The sequence below is a fragment of the Bactrocera dorsalis genome, chromosome 3 (genome assembly GCF_023373825.1).
Source record: "Bactrocera dorsalis isolate Fly_Bdor chromosome 3, ASM2337382v1, whole genome shotgun sequence".
Lineage (NCBI taxonomy): Eukaryota > Metazoa > Arthropoda > Insecta > Diptera > Tephritidae > Bactrocera > Bactrocera dorsalis.
In genome coordinates this window covers 9,434,845-9,453,091 of record NC_064305.1, presented here as the reverse complement: position 1 = coordinate 9,453,091, position 18,247 = coordinate 9,434,845, and the positions used below count along the sequence as shown (strand labels likewise).

The 18,247-nt window shown below is 30.8% G+C and overlaps 1 protein-coding gene across 7 annotated transcripts in view; it reads left to right on the top strand.

Moving 5' to 3' along the window:
• Window positions 1-1,551: 1,551 nt before the first annotated feature.
• Window positions 1,552-18,247, top strand: part of LOC105226929 (neural cell adhesion molecule 2) — a 263,927-nt gene continuing 247,231 nt past the window's right edge. For 2 of the 7 annotated variants that reach the window (XM_049453359.1, XM_049453357.1), the window contains exon 1: window positions 1,552-2,780. The gene's annotated coding sequence lies outside the window, so the exon portion shown is untranslated. The remainder of the gene's footprint in view (window positions 2,781-18,247) is intronic. The other 5 variants (XM_049453362.1, XM_049453358.1, XM_049453360.1 and 2 more) reach the window with 5 other exon arrangements.

Genomic DNA, 18,247 nt, shown 5'->3' with positions numbered 1-18,247 from the left:
AAATATTGAAAAGGGGATCTTTTACCACAAAAATTACAGACTCGAACTTCATCGATTAAACTACTTTCTCAAACTTCGGATTAGACTAAGGAAATTTTCCTGCGGTAATAGCATAAGAGACTAAAATCCAATATCTACTATGTCTGTTATTTGGCTTCCGTCGAAATTTCAGCATAGTCTTGTTAGAAATAGTTCTATAATACTCAGCTTGAACTGATATTATAGACTTTTATTAAGATGTAATCTAATTAAAAGATATTTGAAGTTCAAGCGACAAATGCCACTAATCATTGAATTTGATGGGTATTCAACTGGTCGTGGCGAAAGCTACAAGGTCTGACCGGAGACTTAAATCTAATACCACGGGGAGCAGTTAGTCCTTGGAGGCGCTCCAATCTGCTTATTTGTTTTGGCTCTTTGGGAAAATTCGTGGTAGCTACGGTTTAAACCAAAAAACTGGTAGAATTGAGAATTTACTTCAGTGTGGAGGCGCCATGCGCCCAGCAGAGGTTTTAGGATCGAACCCGACCATGGTGGAAAGTTGTAATCAAGTCAAACTTGCCAAAAGCATGTATTATTTGGGGAGCTGGTCAACGCATTTTGATCTACATATGTGCTGCACCGTGGGGTAAGACCGTCGCCAACAGGTACTCACGTAAAAATACAATGACGGTTGGACTAAGTAACGCCTAACCTCGACATCAATGGCCCTGAATCATTTTATTATAAAGTTTGGTGCCAGACCATATCAAAATCGTCCACTTCAGCGCTAGCATCAACTCTTCGTAGGCGGTTCCAATCCGCATTTCTAACCAACCGAGATACCTTTAAAAAATTTTAACCGTCACTTGCAATTCGAATAACTTAAAATTTCACTGCCTTACACAATTGTCTACCGATTTTTATAGGAAATGAGCGGCACTTATGCAGAGCGCAGTAGTTGCATTCTCACCAAAATCTCACAATCTTTACCATTATTGCCAGGCAAAGCTTTACTCGCACCCAACTGACTGGAAGTGGCAACACTTCGTGTTACACACGCCTTGTTTACATAACGCACACGCGTCAAAAGTATGTAACATGTAAGCGACAAGTGACGAAGGGTTTCTCAAAGCCTACTTACAGGCGCATACATTTTCCAACTAAAAATGCGCGCTCACGCATTGCCGTGTTACTGTTCTGCAGACTTCCAGTCCAGCCGAGAGCGGCACGAACGCGGGCGCGACATCTGCCGGTAATTTGTGCCAACGCACAAACGAAACACTCAGATTGGCGCTCGTGTATGTGCTTTCGTGTGCACTCAAGCGCGCTCCGCTACACAGCTGCAGGATTGGATGCGCTCGGATGCTGTACACACACAGCGCTCGCATGCCAATGCTGTGAATTTTCCAAGCAGACGCTCCAGCATGTGAGTGCCGTTCGCTGTGTAATTGTAATGTGTGCACGATGTCGCATTTATCTCTGGGTGTTCGTCGCCAGTTGCAGCCGACGAGCCGAAGCCAAATTCTATTGGAAGCTGTGACGGCGCTGTTTAGGCAACGCGCAACCGATGTGTTGGCATTCATCTATGTGTACCATAAAAATCTTTCAGTGAGAGTTTACGATCCCGCGGGTACGGTCGGAACTTTCGGGATTTACGCGTAGCAATTCACGTTATATATTACACATATTTTTTCGTCGTCGACCGCCGTCGTCGTTGTTGTGTGCGCTTACTCGTATAAAACGGAAAATTAACGGCAAATAGCGACTAGCGTACGGCCGATTGTCTGCTTACAAAACAGTGCGATGCGGTTTGTGCTGCCGTCCTGTGCGTTAAATGCCGTGCAGTGAGTGCAAAAATTTTTATACCGTTATATTTTGTGGTCGCGCGTGTAACCGTGCCGCGCGCGTGTGTGTGTGCGAGTGTGCATATGTGTAATGCCCATTTGTTTTGGGCCAGCGACAGCTAGCGCCATACGAAAATCTCGAATTGCAGCTGCAAAAGTGGTGCAAACGAAAAATTTTCCAGCCGCTGAAAAAGTGTATGTTTTGTGACCCCCGAAAATTGAAAGAACGCTGCGCCAATTACGCAAATACATGTGGGTGCGTGTGTGTAAGCAATTAGCGCACGGTGAAAACTGGTGTAGTTAAAGCGGTGTAAGTCCAACAACAACAACAGCAGCAACCTACACCGAAAACAGCGTGAAAAGTGTATAAAGTGAAGCGCGAACTCAGCGACCAGAACGCGCTCAGCGTACGGCGCGTGGGGTGTAGCCTGTAAAGCGAGCCTGGCGTACGACGTGGCAGTGTTGCAACGCAAATACATATAAACACCCACATATACATACTTGCAGTTGCAAGCTGCTTGCATTTAGCTCACCGTTCCCCCATTCGTTTATCTGCTGGCCGGTTTGTTAAAGCGTTTTTCGTGCTCCTAAGCAGTTCCGCTGTGTACGCGCGTTTGTGCGCCGCGCCTTAATGCTGCTAATTTGAAGTTGAAAGCCTCTTAAATGTCAAATTATAATTTATGTGTGCGAGAAGCGTGTGAAATTTGTGGTCACAAGCGCTAGCTTACAGCGACAAGTGGCAACGCAGTGAAAGTAGTTAAAGTGTGCATTAAAGTAAACACTGTTAAAACGCAACTAAAACTGCCAAATTGCTTACTTACAAAGCTTAGGTTGTAGTTTATGTATACAACAACAACACTAGCAACGAAATAGCAACTTACTGCTGGTGGTGGAACGACAGCAACAGCAGCAGCTTTGCTTGGCCAACGTTCGAAGCGCAGCTGCGTGCAAGTAGTAAGCATTCATTTACTGTTATGTGTTTAAAAATATGGCATACGATCTTTAAAGTTGTGTGATTGTGTAAGGATGCAAAGTATATACTCTTTAACGTCAGTTAAAATGCAAAATAACGTAACATCACTTTTCTTAAGTTTGTAAGTGAAGGAAAAACGATATAATAGAAATGAAAATCAAAAAAATTTGAGTTTTGGTTAAAAATGATCATCTATTGGTTATATATTTGGTTATATAATTGGTTATAAAATGGTCATCTATTGGTTATATATTTGGTTATAAAATGGTCATCTATTGGTTATATAATTGGTTATAAAATGGTCACCAATTGGTTATATATTTGGTTATAAAATGGTCATCTATTGGTTATATATTTGGTTATAAAATGGTCATCTATTGGTTATATATTGGTTATAAAATGGTCATCTATTGGTTATATATTTGGTTATAAAATGGTCATCTATTGGTTATATATTGGTTATAAAATGGTCATCTATTGGTTATATATTGGATATATTGGTCAGTGGCAGCTTAAAAGTATCGCAAGCAATAAAAAACTCAATTTCGAATTTTTTGTTGTTACGTTGTTTTGCATTTTAAGTGATAATAAGTATACAGTAATATATTTTTCAACAAAAAATCTGACTTTTTCTCTGCTACATTTACTACCAAACAGCCAATTACTACTTATATTATTCTTTACAATAATATACTATAACTTGGCTAATCAGTCTTACAAACCTAATTAGTTTAGCAGTTTATTTAAGGCTTTTAATTAATTATTGAAACATTATTTACTAAAGCAGTGTTTTCTTCGCTTGTACTGAAGCTAGAATACTCTTCCCAAGTAAAGTGGCTTGTATACAAAAAAACTTAATTATGGTACTTTAAGGTGTATGGCAGCTATGTATATGCTACAGTAAATCGATTTCAGAATATAATTTTGATCAATCATTCATACCAAATTTTGTGGAGATATCCCAACAGGTAAAAATGTTTTCCTTAAAAGAGCAATTTGTATGATAGCTATATGCTATAATGATACGACATCAGGGTTTTCGATAAGTATGAGGTTTCTTAGAAAGTGAAAATCTCCTTTAAAATTTCCGTGCAATATCTCAAAAAGTGGGATAATAGTCATTACAAATGGACAGATGGACTTAGCTAAATCGACTCAGCTCACTGTAAACTAATATACAACTAAAAAGAAACGTGGGAGACTATATAAATCCTAAAACTATATACTATAGATATATACTAACGGATCCGTCCACGCCTTACTGTGGTGTACATTTTATACTATTATTCATATAATAAACTATTCAATACAGTGAAAATTTCCTTTACGAATAAAGCGAAAACGTTCTTGTCGGTATAAAAATCCAGTGGATTGTACTTGAGGTGTAATTTAGAATATGTTCAAGCAAATAAATTTCATGGGAAAAAATATCGAATTTAAGGCTGTTTTTTCAGTTAGATCAACAGCATCTGTGAGTTCCAGTTAAAATAAGATACTTTACCGAAAGAAGGAACCTTGGCTAAGTTTACCAGAACTTAACTGAGAAATGGCTGCTAACCACACATTGAGAAAATGGCGCTTAAGATTTGGCAATTTACTGAAAATTATAATTACAGTTGAGCTTTTCTAACTCGAATCACCATAATCCACTAAAAAAACCTCGAGTTGTGGTAGACAATTTGTATGCAATTTGACTTCAATTGCTAATTTGTGAATTCGAGTAATGGAGAACTTCGAGTTATAGACATACATATATATATTGCAATAAAAAATATATAAATAATATAAAAAATAAAAATTGTAACCATTTAAGATATTAGCCGCGATTTTAATGGGGAAATAATTTTGCAACCCTAAAAAAATCTATTTGTGGTGTTTTTTTTTTGTTTACTATATATTTTTTATGTGAAAATGGAATGAAGACAATCAGCTAATTTTATAAATATAAAGATCATAACAGCATTAATTGTACTCCATTGATTCAAATGAATATATACTTCAATAATATAATTTGCTAAAATTATTCTACTATAAATAACTATTTAAAATCTATTTACAAGGTCAAAAATGTTTTAAGCGTCAGATATCCATACTATTGTCCAGTAGATTTATTGCCAGCAAATTTTTATGATTACAAAGTCTATCTAGGCATTTTCGATAGGCTTTGCTGATTTTGTTTTTAACAAAAGTTACATTTTAGTAGACTCCGAAGTGTCTTATATACCAAGGAGCACTTACAATGCTCCTTAAAGTCTTACATTGCTATCTTTGGAGGATTTCAATATTGGTACTCGCAGTACCCTCAAACTGCATTGCATACATTCATACTGGTTTAAGCATTGACTTTTAGAGTGGAACTTTATTTTCAAGATTAAGTTCTGACCGCCAGACTAAAAGCCAGTACATCTTTTTGTTTTAAATTTGAGCTGCTTCAATTTCTCCCATATGGTTATCTTTCAAGTCAGTCTTCTGTTTAAAAGAGCCCTAGGTACGGCTTCACTTTCAAGTATTGTAGAGCCACTTAATGATATTTTACGGTTGTAGTTGCAAACATTATTTCAATGCACTTCTGTGAATTTACTTCTATCTTCCAATTATAATTATTAGCCATTTTTCGACAATTTTAAGCTGTTCTTGTACATTTCATATTTTATTAAGAAAATTAAGTAAATCTTTTAAAGGTTTTAAGCGCAATTTTGGACTTTGATTTATATTTTCCTCCCCTTAAAATAATTTTTATGAATTTTTTTCTCAATAAAAATGCAGTTTAAGTAAATATAGAATTTGTACTGGTGTACAAGCAAAGGAGCGACACAAACATTTATTTTTCATAATTAAATTTTTATTATTACTAATATTTTTTTTTATTAATTTTTTAATTAATTTTTTTAAATAATTTTTTTGATTAATTCTTTACCTTTTTTTAATTTTAATTTTTTTTTATTTTTTTAATTTTTTATACTTTTGTTTTTATAAATATTTTTTTTCTTTTAGTTTCTTTTTTCTAAAACATTCCCGTGCCAAAAATCAACTGTCACTGCTGCCACCAGCACGTTAAGCCGCACATACATTATTAATGCAAACTGATTTGTGACACAACGGGCGACTTTTTCACAAAAAAACAAAACACAAACACATATACATACATATGGGAGATGATTGACAGCAGAAGCTTCTAAACAATACAGACAAACAAACATTGATTTTGCAAATCTCGCCCTGCTTAACTGTAAACTCTAAGCTCAACCATTTGTTATAACAAAACAGGAAAAAAAGAAAAAAATAAAGCAACAACAAAGCAATGACGCCTGTAGCGGCTGCTGTCTGTGCACCGGATGCATTTGCAAAGCTTGATTGCTTCTATGCATATGTTTGTGAGCGTGTGTGTGAGTTTGCATGTTCGGCAGCCAAAAAATCAATTTTTGTTGTTACTGTTTCACCTATTTTTTTTTTTTTGATTTTTTTTTTGTTATTCCAGCTGGCACACTTGTCTCGTTAGTCGTCAGTGCTGTGCGCTCAGTCTCGTTCGCTGCAAGGTCAGTGAAATTGCACTGAAAAGTTGTTCAAATGAAATGAGCACAATGACTTCTAGTTAAAAACAATGTGAACTCAAAAGGAAAATGAAATCAAATCAGTTGTTGTTAGATTTAATTAAATTAAATCACTACAAGTATTTTGGATTTTTTCTTCTACAACAAAATGTTGCATTTGGAATTTTTTGATGAGTGGGAGCCGGAAAAGTGCCTAAATGTTAAGTTCAGGTTGTCATTGAAGTAATAAGAATGGTGTTCCATAAGTTCAAAAAATATTTTAGCTCCTGAAGTAATAAGAAAGGTGTTCCATAAGTTCATAAAACGTTTTAACTTCTATAATCTTTCATATGTGGGTGTTATTGACCATTCTTTTGGGAGTTTCCTTCCGAAAGTTTTGTTAGTTCACTAGAGCGGTAAGGAGCCTTACAAACTAAACTTAGTCGTGTATTTTTTGTAACTCCTTTTACAGAAATGGTAATTTTGACTTCCTTTTTTCGTTTTCATTAAATTTATCAGTGAATTTTTCTCTAGAGGGTTAAAGATTGAGAGAAGATTAAATTTTTATGGAGAATTTCTGGCTATGTGAGACTTTTGATCTTTTTTGGTGAAATTTATGTAAAAGCATTAAGAGACCTGCACAAAGAAACAAGTTTTCAGGTCAAATAGGTATTTTTTTTATTTTTGAAAAAATTTACAATTAATTTTTTCTTACAAAACCGGCTCCGTTCTATAAACAGTTTAAGAAATTAGTTCAGGAGCGCACATTTTAAAAGTGAAGTTCGTAATCGAAAGACTAGATAATTCGCAAGATAGGTAAGGAGTTCTAGAAACAAAAACTAGATGGAAGATCTTTCATACCTTAAAGGTAGTTTTGAATTTCTTTTCGAAAGTGTTTTGTTAAATTTATTCGAGAAACTCAGCGTACAACCTTGGAGCGGAATGTTTCGCCTTTTCACTTTAGCTCGCCTTCAAACGGATTGTTTTTGGCTACCCAGGGGATACTTGGTCTAAGATCGAAAGTGGTGAGCTGCTTGAGCCCTATGTAAAAGAATAGTTTCTGACCAATTTTAGGTGAATGGCGCTCAGAAAACTTTCCTCACTTGCGTGTTATTTTACACATGGCTCAATCCTCTTAAAAAAAACAGGCGTAAGCAGATAAATTTATCAATATAGTCATATCAAAAGATTACAAATAATACTAGTACAATTAAAAATTTTATTTTTCATATTTTTTTAATCTTTTTATTATTGACTTGTATAATCCATTAATCCATTTAATCGTAATGAATATGCGGTTTGAAGTAATATATTACAATACATTAATCTTCTTTAGACTTTTAGAGTTGAATTTACTGACAGACTAAAGAGTCTGCTTTGGATTATACTAACTTTAATGTATATAAATACATATTATATAAATATATATACACTATATATTATATTTTTTTAACAATTACACCGTTCCTTTGTTCATAAAAGGCTCCAAAAGCCCTAATTAAAAAACTGCCAATTCAGTTGTTTTTTGCAAAGAACTTTTTTCGCCACTCAAAAGCTTGTCAATTGCATTTAAATCGAGCTAAGCATTGTCTATTATATACATGCAGATATTTACAAAAATATTCGTGCATACGCGAGATAAAATAATTGCCGTTAATGCTTGAAAATCGCTCGCGTGTGCACCACTAGAAAGAACTGCCGCAATTGTTTACCAGCTGATTAAATAGTTGAAAGCGCTTTTGACGAAAATAATCGCATAAAATGAAATTAAAATAAATGAAACTGAACTGCTGGCACTTAATTCTAATATTACGGTATACATAGTCACTAAATTATGCGACCGTTGAGATTGGGTGCGTTTTTATGTGTGTTTTGGCTGGTTGTAGCTTAGTTCGAGTGACATTTTATGATGGTATAAAATAAATATATTTGTTTTAATATTTTTATTGCAATTCGCTTTGAATTGATATTTATTGAAGTGACTATTTATTATATAAAAAATATTTATCATAGTATACTTAAAAAAAAAAAGATTAATGTGAAGTTGGAGGGACAAAGGAAAAGTAGTTTTAAAATGAATATATACTTATATACATTAGGGTGTTTTTGTGTTTTTGAACTATTAATTTTGTTGAGTCCCGTCACGAAATTTCCTAGGAAATACCCTAAAAAAATTCTGTGAAAATTTTAGTTCTTAATACAATATTAACATTAAGAACTGGACGAAGGCCTGTAAAAATTTTCCATAGAAAATACTCTACAATCGTGAGTTTTTATCTTTAAATTCCTACAGATCAGAGGTATTTTATGGCATCACTTTGACTTTATACGTTTATTTCTCATAACTGTTCACTCTACAAAAGTGTCCAGTGCAACAAAGTCGTAACTCACACCGGCGAAGTAGTACGCGGCTCTAAACCCAATTTTTCCAAGAATTTCGCATTTTTTTTGTATATATCTCGTAAATGACAGGAGCTATGGAAAAAATGTGCATGACACATTTGTAGGAAATTTTATTTGCTAAAAAAAAGCTTGGAGTTCAAAATCGTTATCATTAATACTTCTCGAGATATTCGGCTTTTTAAGTAAGGCTTTATAGAACTTAACTTAACTTTTATAGGTGGTATGTATTTAGAAATCTATGAAAATTGCATACAGCCTTACTTAAAAAGCTGAATATCTCAGAAAGTATTAATGTTGAAATAAAATTATTACAATATTCCTATGGCATACTGTGAAAATGGAGAAATCGGATGCCATCTCACGATCAAAATTGTCCAAATCGAACCGAAATTGTTTTAGACTCCATGTACTGAATATGAGAGCCCAGTGCCAATAGTTGCCTTTTTGCAGAAAATAATGGTCAATAGTATTGCGTATACCGTTAAATTTCAGAGAAAATCCTCTTCTGATAATAGTAACTTTGTTCTCAAAAATGAATTGAATCGGATCAATACTTCTCTTAGCTCTCATTTATCTAATACAACGATTTCTGTACTGCCGGTTGGCCTATAAGGCATATATCGCCAAATCTTTGAGTTATTTCAGTAAAATTGAGGGAGCGGGCTTTTCTGATAACAGTGCATCTTTGTGTCTAAAATGGATAAAATCTTTTCTTCATTCCATATGAGTGCTGATAGTATATGAGGTACCTTAAAAACTCATAGAGCATTTAATTAGTATATGGCGTGTTAAAAGTTTGTGGTTTTGGTTAATATAGATAAAAAATGTTCGAGGATGATTTAGTATAACTTTCGCCTTGATGGCAATCGACCAACGATTTCGTCGCTCAATGAAGTTGGACCCTTTTGCTTTAATTTCCAATATTGATATTAATATTGATTGAGATATTACTCAAGGTATTTAACTGGCTTTCATTCCTGCAAGGTGCAAGAGTACTAAATGTTCGGTTTCACTCGAAATTAGCAGATCCTTACTCGTTTTTTTATTTTATACTTAAATATCTTTTTCAAAATTTTTAGACACATTATTTGATTTTTTTGCTTCATTTATTTGCTTTGGTCTCAAAATTTTATGGGTTTGCATACTTCAATGTTATAATTAATATTATTTAATTTTTAAAAACTTAATATTTACTCCACTCATTTTTTATCAATTTACAATTTTCCTAAATACAAATTGTTCGAGTTTAAAAACTTTAATTTAATAATATTTTTATTAATTTTTAAATTTACTATACGGATCATTTTAATATTTCACTTTTCTTGGAATTTAAGATTTTTATAATTTTGACTTTTTAATTTTAATTCTTAAATTTAAATTTAAACTTATTTTTATTTAAATTTTTTGTTGAAACAAATTTTACTTATTTTTTTTAATAAAAATCATATAAATCTTTATTTTGTAAAAAAAAATTTTTTTAAATTTTTTATAAAAAATTTTATTTAAATTTTTATAAGTTTTTTTTTAATTTTTAATTTTTTTTTTATAAATTTTTTTTTATTTTTTTTATTTTTTTATAACAAATTTTCTGTGTTAAAATTTTTTGTAAACTTTATTTATTGTTTTTTTTGTACCTTTTTATTTCAGAATATTTTAACTAGAAAACGTTCACCAAAATCTTCTACTTCCTAACTTCCATTTAATACGAATTACTTTTCCACAGCAAACATATAATATGAAACACCCTGTAAAAATCAAGCTTTTTTCCTACTTTTTTTATATGCTCCATTTTCACCAGAGGACAAATTCAAAACTTTTCCAGACCAAAGTTCTTGCATTAAAAATTCTTACAAAAAAATTGTATATCAACTTCCCTCCTTGTATGTATATATGTGTGTCTGTGTTTGTGTCTATGTGCGCGCTTATAAAATTTGATTGCATGTCACTTGCTCGCACGCTTTAAAACGCTCCGAGCAAAAAGTCTACTGCTGACATTTAAGTAGCAAAATTTGCGCAAATGCAATTGACACTCCCCTCTCTTTGACGGCGAGCAAAAAAAAAAAATCAAAACACAACAACAAAAACAGAAAACTCTCGCCAGAGCAAAGTGGCTGTGAAGGCCTCTTCATCAAAATAGCAGCAAAAAACAACAACAAAAACTAATAAACAATAATTTTTGACAGCACTTATCAGTGTTGTTTTTGTTGCTATTGTATGTATATGTTGTTCATGCATTTGTATGTGTTTTTTACACGCATTTATTTATTTCCATGTGTGTGAGTGTGTAGTTTTACGCGCCATCAAACATGCAAATAAAAATCATATAAATCTTTATGCGCCCGCTAAAACAGTAACAACAACAGCAATACAAGTGTGTGTTTTTGCGCACGAATAACTGTATGTGCATAATAAAAGTTAATAGAAAGGTAATTTGACAGCTATGAGCATATGCATGTACCTGTGTATGCGTGAGTGTGTGTGTGGTGCTGTTAAAATGCTTGTAACTAGCATGTTAAACACACACATATGCATGTAATTGTAATATTTAATGTTTTGTTGAATAAATAAAAAAAATGCAACTCTTTCGAATGTGACAAAATTATAAAAGCCGCTTTGACAGCCATTTAATTAAAAATTAATAAATTATTTATAAACATTTTAATTCATGCTATAAATGTCAGACACCACAAAAAAAATATTGATTTCTATTTTTTAAAAATCAGAATAATAAATGTCATAAAATATTTTTTTTTTTTTGTTAAAAAAGCAAATGTATTTTAAATGTCAATATTTTAGAGAAAAAAATTCGTCAAAAAAAATGTATTCAATTTTAATGTGGCCAGTTCGCACAACTTCAGCCATAAAATTTTTAAAACTGTAAAAAAAATTCGAATACAATGTCAATATTTTCCGGACACAAGTGACTGGAAAAGTTAATTTAAATCAAGTGAGGCTAGATGAGGCAACAAAATTATCAAAAAAAAAATGAAAAACTTATAAATTTAATATTTAATTAACAAAACATAATGTAATTAAAATAAATTAAGTTTAATTAAAAAAAATTAACTTTAATTGAAAAAAAAATTAATTAAATACCTATTAAATATAGCATTTTTTAATTTTTGACAAAAAATTATTTTAATTAAAAAAAAATTAATTTAAATTAAAAAAAAATTAGTAAATTGATAATGTGACAAATATTTTCTTTTAATTTTTGACAAAAAAAAACAATTTAATTTGAAAAAATTAATTTGAATTAAAAAAAAGTAATTTTAATTGAAAAAAATTTAATTAAATATTAAATATAGTTTTTTTTTTAATTTTTGACAAAAAATTATTTTAATTAAAAAAAAAAAAATAATTTAAATTTAAAAAAAAGTTAGTTAAATAATAATGTAAGAAATATTTTTTTTTAATTTTTGAAAAAAAAAACAATTTAATTAAAAAAATTAATTCAAATTAAAAAACAACTAATTTTAATTTATAAAAATTTTATTAAAAAATTACGTTTTAATTTATAACAAAAAATAAATAAATTTAGTGAATTAAAAATTATTTTAATTAAAAAAATAATAGTTTTAATTAAAAAAAAATTATATTAATTTACAAATTTTTATTAAAAAACTTTTACTTTTTATTCAATAAATTTTATTAAAAAAAAAAATTTTATTAAAAAATTACTTTTTTAATTTTTGACCAAAAAATAAATAAATTTAGTGAATTAATACTATTGTAACTTATACAAAATCAACCAAAAAAATAAATAAAAATTAAAAAAAAAAAAATTTTAATTAGCATAATAATACAATTCGTCAAGCACAATGAAGTTGCGGAAGCTCCCTCCTTTTGTATCTTTGCCTCAAATCCGTATTCACATAAATCAAAAACCATATCGAAATACTTATGTATTAACACACATACAAATGTTTATAATTTAATATGAGAACGGTTCTCCAAACGCATATTAAATTCAAAGTAAAACCGCCCAATGCGGCCGCCCAACGCACACCCATACACACCCTAAAATATGTGATGAAGTGTAAATGTCACATTGACAAGTGCACAGCTGTTGCAATTAGTGTCAGTGCAGTGCATTAGAAGTGAAATTGACAGCTGTTTTGGACTCTAATTTATCTATGCCGAACTAACGGCAATTTATATGTAATTGGACGATTTAAATAATGAGTGGAAAATAATAAAAAAAATTATTTATGCGCACATGTGTGAACAAGAAAATTTGATAGAGTGTGTGTGATTTACTTTTGAAATGAAAAAAAAAATATTTTGTGAAGTGAAGAGGAAAAACATTATTAAAATTAAAAAAAAAATAAAAAAATAAAAAATTAAAAAATAAAAATAAATTAAAAAATATTTTTTCGAGTCAAAATAAAGTTTTGGAAGGTTTTTTATTTTTTTTCAGATTTCTTTTAAATTTTATTCGAAAAAGCAAAAATTTTGAAATAAACGATTTTTATTTTATTTTTGAATTTGGAAAAAAACTACAGTTAATTCGAAAATAATTGAAAAAAGGTTTGAAAAGTGTCTTATTTTTTCTTTAGTATTTCTTTCTAATTTTATTCGAAAAAATAAAAAAATTAAAATAAATTAATTTTTAACTTAATTTTAAAATTATTTTAATTTTCCCAAAAAAAAATCAAATATAATAATTAAATTTTTTAAATTTTCGTCTTAATTTTAAAATTATTTTAATTTTCCAAAAAAAAAAACAAAAATGATAATAATTAAATTTTTTAAAATTTCGGAAAGGTAGAAAAAATTATTCTACTAATTTTTATTTTTAATTTTGAAAACAAATCGAAATTGTTACAAGCGAAGACCAGAAGCAATATTATGTAGTTTCAGTGGTAACTATAATAGGAATTTTTTGTGTGAAATAAAATTTTCACCACTAATTGGGTGTTAAATTAAAACGCTTCCAAACAACTTTGTGAGTGTAAAAATTCCCTACTGATCACTGTATCAAAAATAAAGAAAGGCAAGACGTATTAGCTTCCACCGTTTCTTCGAAAGTCTGGTCTAAGTAACCAGAACGGACCCAGATTTATTTATTCGGTCAAGAACTGTCAACTCGACACCATTTCTCGAAATTAGTTTAGAATTATTTTTCGTAGCTACAACAGGGTATTAGTTTCCAATAGTACAAAAATACAATTACTTTTTCAAAATTCTTGATTTTATTTAAAGAAGTTATTATTTTCTATACCCGCCTATAGCATTTGACTTAAAAACTTGTAAAAAAGGAAAATTCTTAGGTGTATGACTTCAATAAGAAAACCAAATGTGCGCCAAAATGTAGGCCACATTCTACTATGAGCAGCTCAAGCAAAGTCACAAACCTAAACTGAATTGATAAATGTAATAAACGTAAGAAGTAATCTAAATAAATATAAGGTAGATGCTTAAATACTGTTTATAAATAAAGCGGTAAGATATGTATGTATATCGAACTGAAATAATATATTTGTTAAATCATAAATTTATTTGCTTCAAACTTTGATTCCACCAGCCCACAAACCCCACTAAAGCGTTATTTTTTCAAAAGTAATGACAGCTTTTGAATCTCTTTAGATTGCTCTTCGTTCCAAACGTTTTCAATTTTACTTTTTTTAAGCAATTGAGCCAGAATTGAATCCCATTCGTTGAAAACATCGGATCTTCTTGAAACTTTTCATAAGCTCATAGAGCGAAGCGATTTCGCTTGGAAAGCTCGAGCGGCTTCAGTTCTTGCACAAGCTGTATTTTGTACGTTTTCAATTCAAGATCTCGACGTAAATGCGTCAGGGCATTCCATACATCAGTTCGAGTTGCTGCGAATGGCACCGAATCAACTCTCTACGGTTTTCGTGTACACTCTCAGCTATGGCTGATACCTTTTCTTCAGTATGTGCTGAACGTGGTTTATTTGATCGAAAAATTTCCAATAATCAATGTCAGGTCTCAGGATGGGTGCTGGTGTTGCGAATAGTACGCTCAGTCATATGCCGATTATGCTGACCCTATATTGAGAGGATAATAAGACGACATTGCTATAGGGTGGGCCATATAAAATTTTAAATTTCGAAGTTAGGGCGTAAAAGATTGAGTGTAGCGTTTGCTGTATGACACGTAGTGCCATCCTGCTGGAACCGCATGTTGTCCAAGTCTTCAATTTGCTTGAAGAAAAATTCGGTTAACATTGCGCGATATCGCTCACCCTTGATGGTTACGGCGGTTCGAAGAAAAATGGGCGATGATTCCACCAGACCAAAACCGCAAATACAGTGATGTGATGTATTTTCTTCTCGACGATTACGTGCATGTTTTCTGTGCCCCAAATGCGATAATTCTGCTTGTTAACGTAACCATCGAGGTGGAAATGAGCCTCGTCCGAAAAGATGATTTTTCAGTAAGAATAGTGAATAGCGACAGTATTGACGTTAGACTTTTTGCTAAATATCTATTTCTGAACCAAATAAACGAAGAGGATGGTAAGACGACATCGCTAGCATAATTTGAGCGCCAGGTATTGTCATCCATATATTTTTTCGAATAATCAGTCTTTACAAATATACTTTAAAATCGACTTTCGCATATATAACAGCAATTATGCTGTTATTGAATTGAATTTGCACCTTTATGCTTACTTTATAAAAAAATATAAAATACTTGTGTAATTTTGCACGACAATTATTTTATTGCCGAGTAACTGTACTGTCAGTGAAATCACAGTGGATTAACACATTAAAGTAAATTTCACCCTAACGGTAAAAAAAAATTGAAATACTCTGGCAAACATAGTGAAAATGTGCAGAGAAGTATAAAGTGAGTGGCCAGACACATTGACATAGATATTTGCGAAAACAGGCGAGCAAAAAAGCATTAAATTCGCACAAGATTAAAAAAGTACGCATGTATTTAGCTGTGAATAAAAAATGCAGGGGGCTTTTGGGTGAATTACACTAGAAATAAATAAAATTGTTGTTGAAATGGTTTGTTAAATTTGTTTGAAGAAATATTGTAAATTTATGAAGAAAGCAAAAAAAAATAACAATAATAAATAAATTAATCTTCCAAGTTATCTTCAGCCAGAATAGCCAGAGTTCCTACGCCTCTCAGCATTGTAAAATAGACACATTTCAACGAAGTGTTTGAAATTATGAAAAAAATTACAAAAATCTTTGCAGGATTGCGTCTCAAAATTCCCAGAGGCGCTATTTAAGACTTCACAGGGTTGCATTTCTGAGCTAAAGTCAACAAAAGAACGTTCACGATAGTTTCTCGAAACACTTTCCTAGTTTTTCTTCACTACTAAATCAATTTTAGCATTATTTTCCAACAAAAAATTAACCTTAAACTCAGCTCTTTTAATTTCCTATAGGGTCTTCACCAACATTTCATGCTCTATCATAAATAAATCCTTTACAAGTGTGTTTGTTGGTTGTAAGTACATTTGAGCTAGTTGAAATGGTCAGATGCCAAATAAATGATTGTGTCATAAATAAATTTATATCTGTGGCAGCAGAAAAAACTAAAATTTTTTATCGCGAGCGCGCAAAAATATAGGAATACGCTGCAAAAACAGCTTTTGGCGGCCACAGTACAATACAAGCGAGATAATAAGCGATAAAAAGATATGAAATGAGAATGTCACCGACTGTACAATGCGTGGTTGTGTGCTACGATTTGTAGTATTGTGCCACTTTTTTTTGCCTGGCAGTAAAGGCTCCTAAGGACGGATTGGCTAGGGGGTGGATGGCCCTAGCATGGATTTAAATGGAATTTTCAGCGAGCAATGAAATTTTTCGCTGAAATTTAATATATCATAAAACATTTGGTTTAAAATTTACGGTACTGAAAGATGATTAGTGAGGGCTTAGGTTTAACTCATTCGGAGCATTTTTGTAACTATAAAAAAATTTTAAAATTAAAAGTTAAATTTAAATTTTTTTATGTTTTTAAAAATATTTTAGTTTTCTTACGTTTTTTTACCAATGAAAATAAAATTGTTAAAAAATAAAATTATATAGAATAGAATATTTATTTTTATTTTTTAATAATATTTTACTCTGGCAACACTGTCAAACAAAAAAGGCTGTTTTTCCCTCTCCTTACCTTTTTATTAATTTTGGTTTTTTTTTGTAAACATTTTCTAATTAATTTCACTCTGGCAACACCATCAGTATTAATAGAAATATTTTCCAGTACATAACTTTACGTTTTTTTCACCAATGAAAATAAAATTATTAAAAAATAAAAATAAATAAAAAACAATATTTATTTTTATTTTTTAATAATTTTTTACTCTGGCAACACTGTCAAATAGAAAAATCTGTTTTTCCCCCTCCTTATTTTTTATTAATTTTGTTTTTTTTTTGTAAACATTTTCTAATTAATTTCACTCTGGCAACACCATTAGTACTTAAATTAGCCATTACATAACCTTAAAAAAATGTCTCATAAGCTTGTGCTAACGTGCTGGAGACTTTTTTAATATTTCATTTCGCTTAAAGTTTTTTACCAAACCATTATTATTTATTTTTTTTTTAAGATTTATTTAATCATTTTCACACTGGCAACACTGTCAAAAAAAGTCCTCTTTACTATTATATTTATTTTGTTTTTTTTTTATATCAATTTTCTAATAAAGTTCACTCTGGCAACACCATTAGTACTAATGTTAACATTTTCCATTACATAATCTCAAAAAAAATTGCTCATACGCTCGTGCCAACATGCTGTAGATAACGCCTTTAGCGATTCTAACAGTTTGAATGAAGAAATAAAAACAAAAAGAATTTATAAATACAAAAGCAATGAACAAAATTACAAATTGAACAGAAAGCTTTGCTTTGAAATTACAAAAACATTTAATAAAGATAGATAATTGTAGTAAATGAAGTGCTGGGATTGAAAAAATGTTAGGGAACAGAAAATGCAGTATGTAGATATCAGTTAATATTTATGTTTCTATGTATGTATGTTCGCGTGTATGTAAATATGTATGTTTGTATATAAGTCTGTATGTGTGTAAATATGCATTTACATAAATGAAAAGCAATTTATCATACGCCAAAATGCGCTACCACCACAGATAAATTGCTAGTTGAACGCATAAAATTTTACAGTATGACTGTCGTTTTTACTCGTCGCTTTACTGACTAGTAGGAAATTTGGAAGAATTTGACAATTTTATTTGAACATGTAAAAAATACTTAAACATATAATTTTAAGTAAAAAATATTTACTTGTAAAGCACAAAATAATGCCGTCAGTTTTACTCGGCATTTATGACTAGTAAGAAATTTTGAAAAATTTTACAACGAATATATATTAATTTACAAACGTAAAAATATTAAAAAAAAATTACTTGAAATAAAAAATATTTAGTTTTGCATTTCCTACTGGGTATCTTTACTACCAGCTGAATTAGTATAATTGCACATTTAATATTGTATGTGCATACATATGTACATGCCTTAGACGCACCTCTACTACGCTCGTATATCATAAAAACT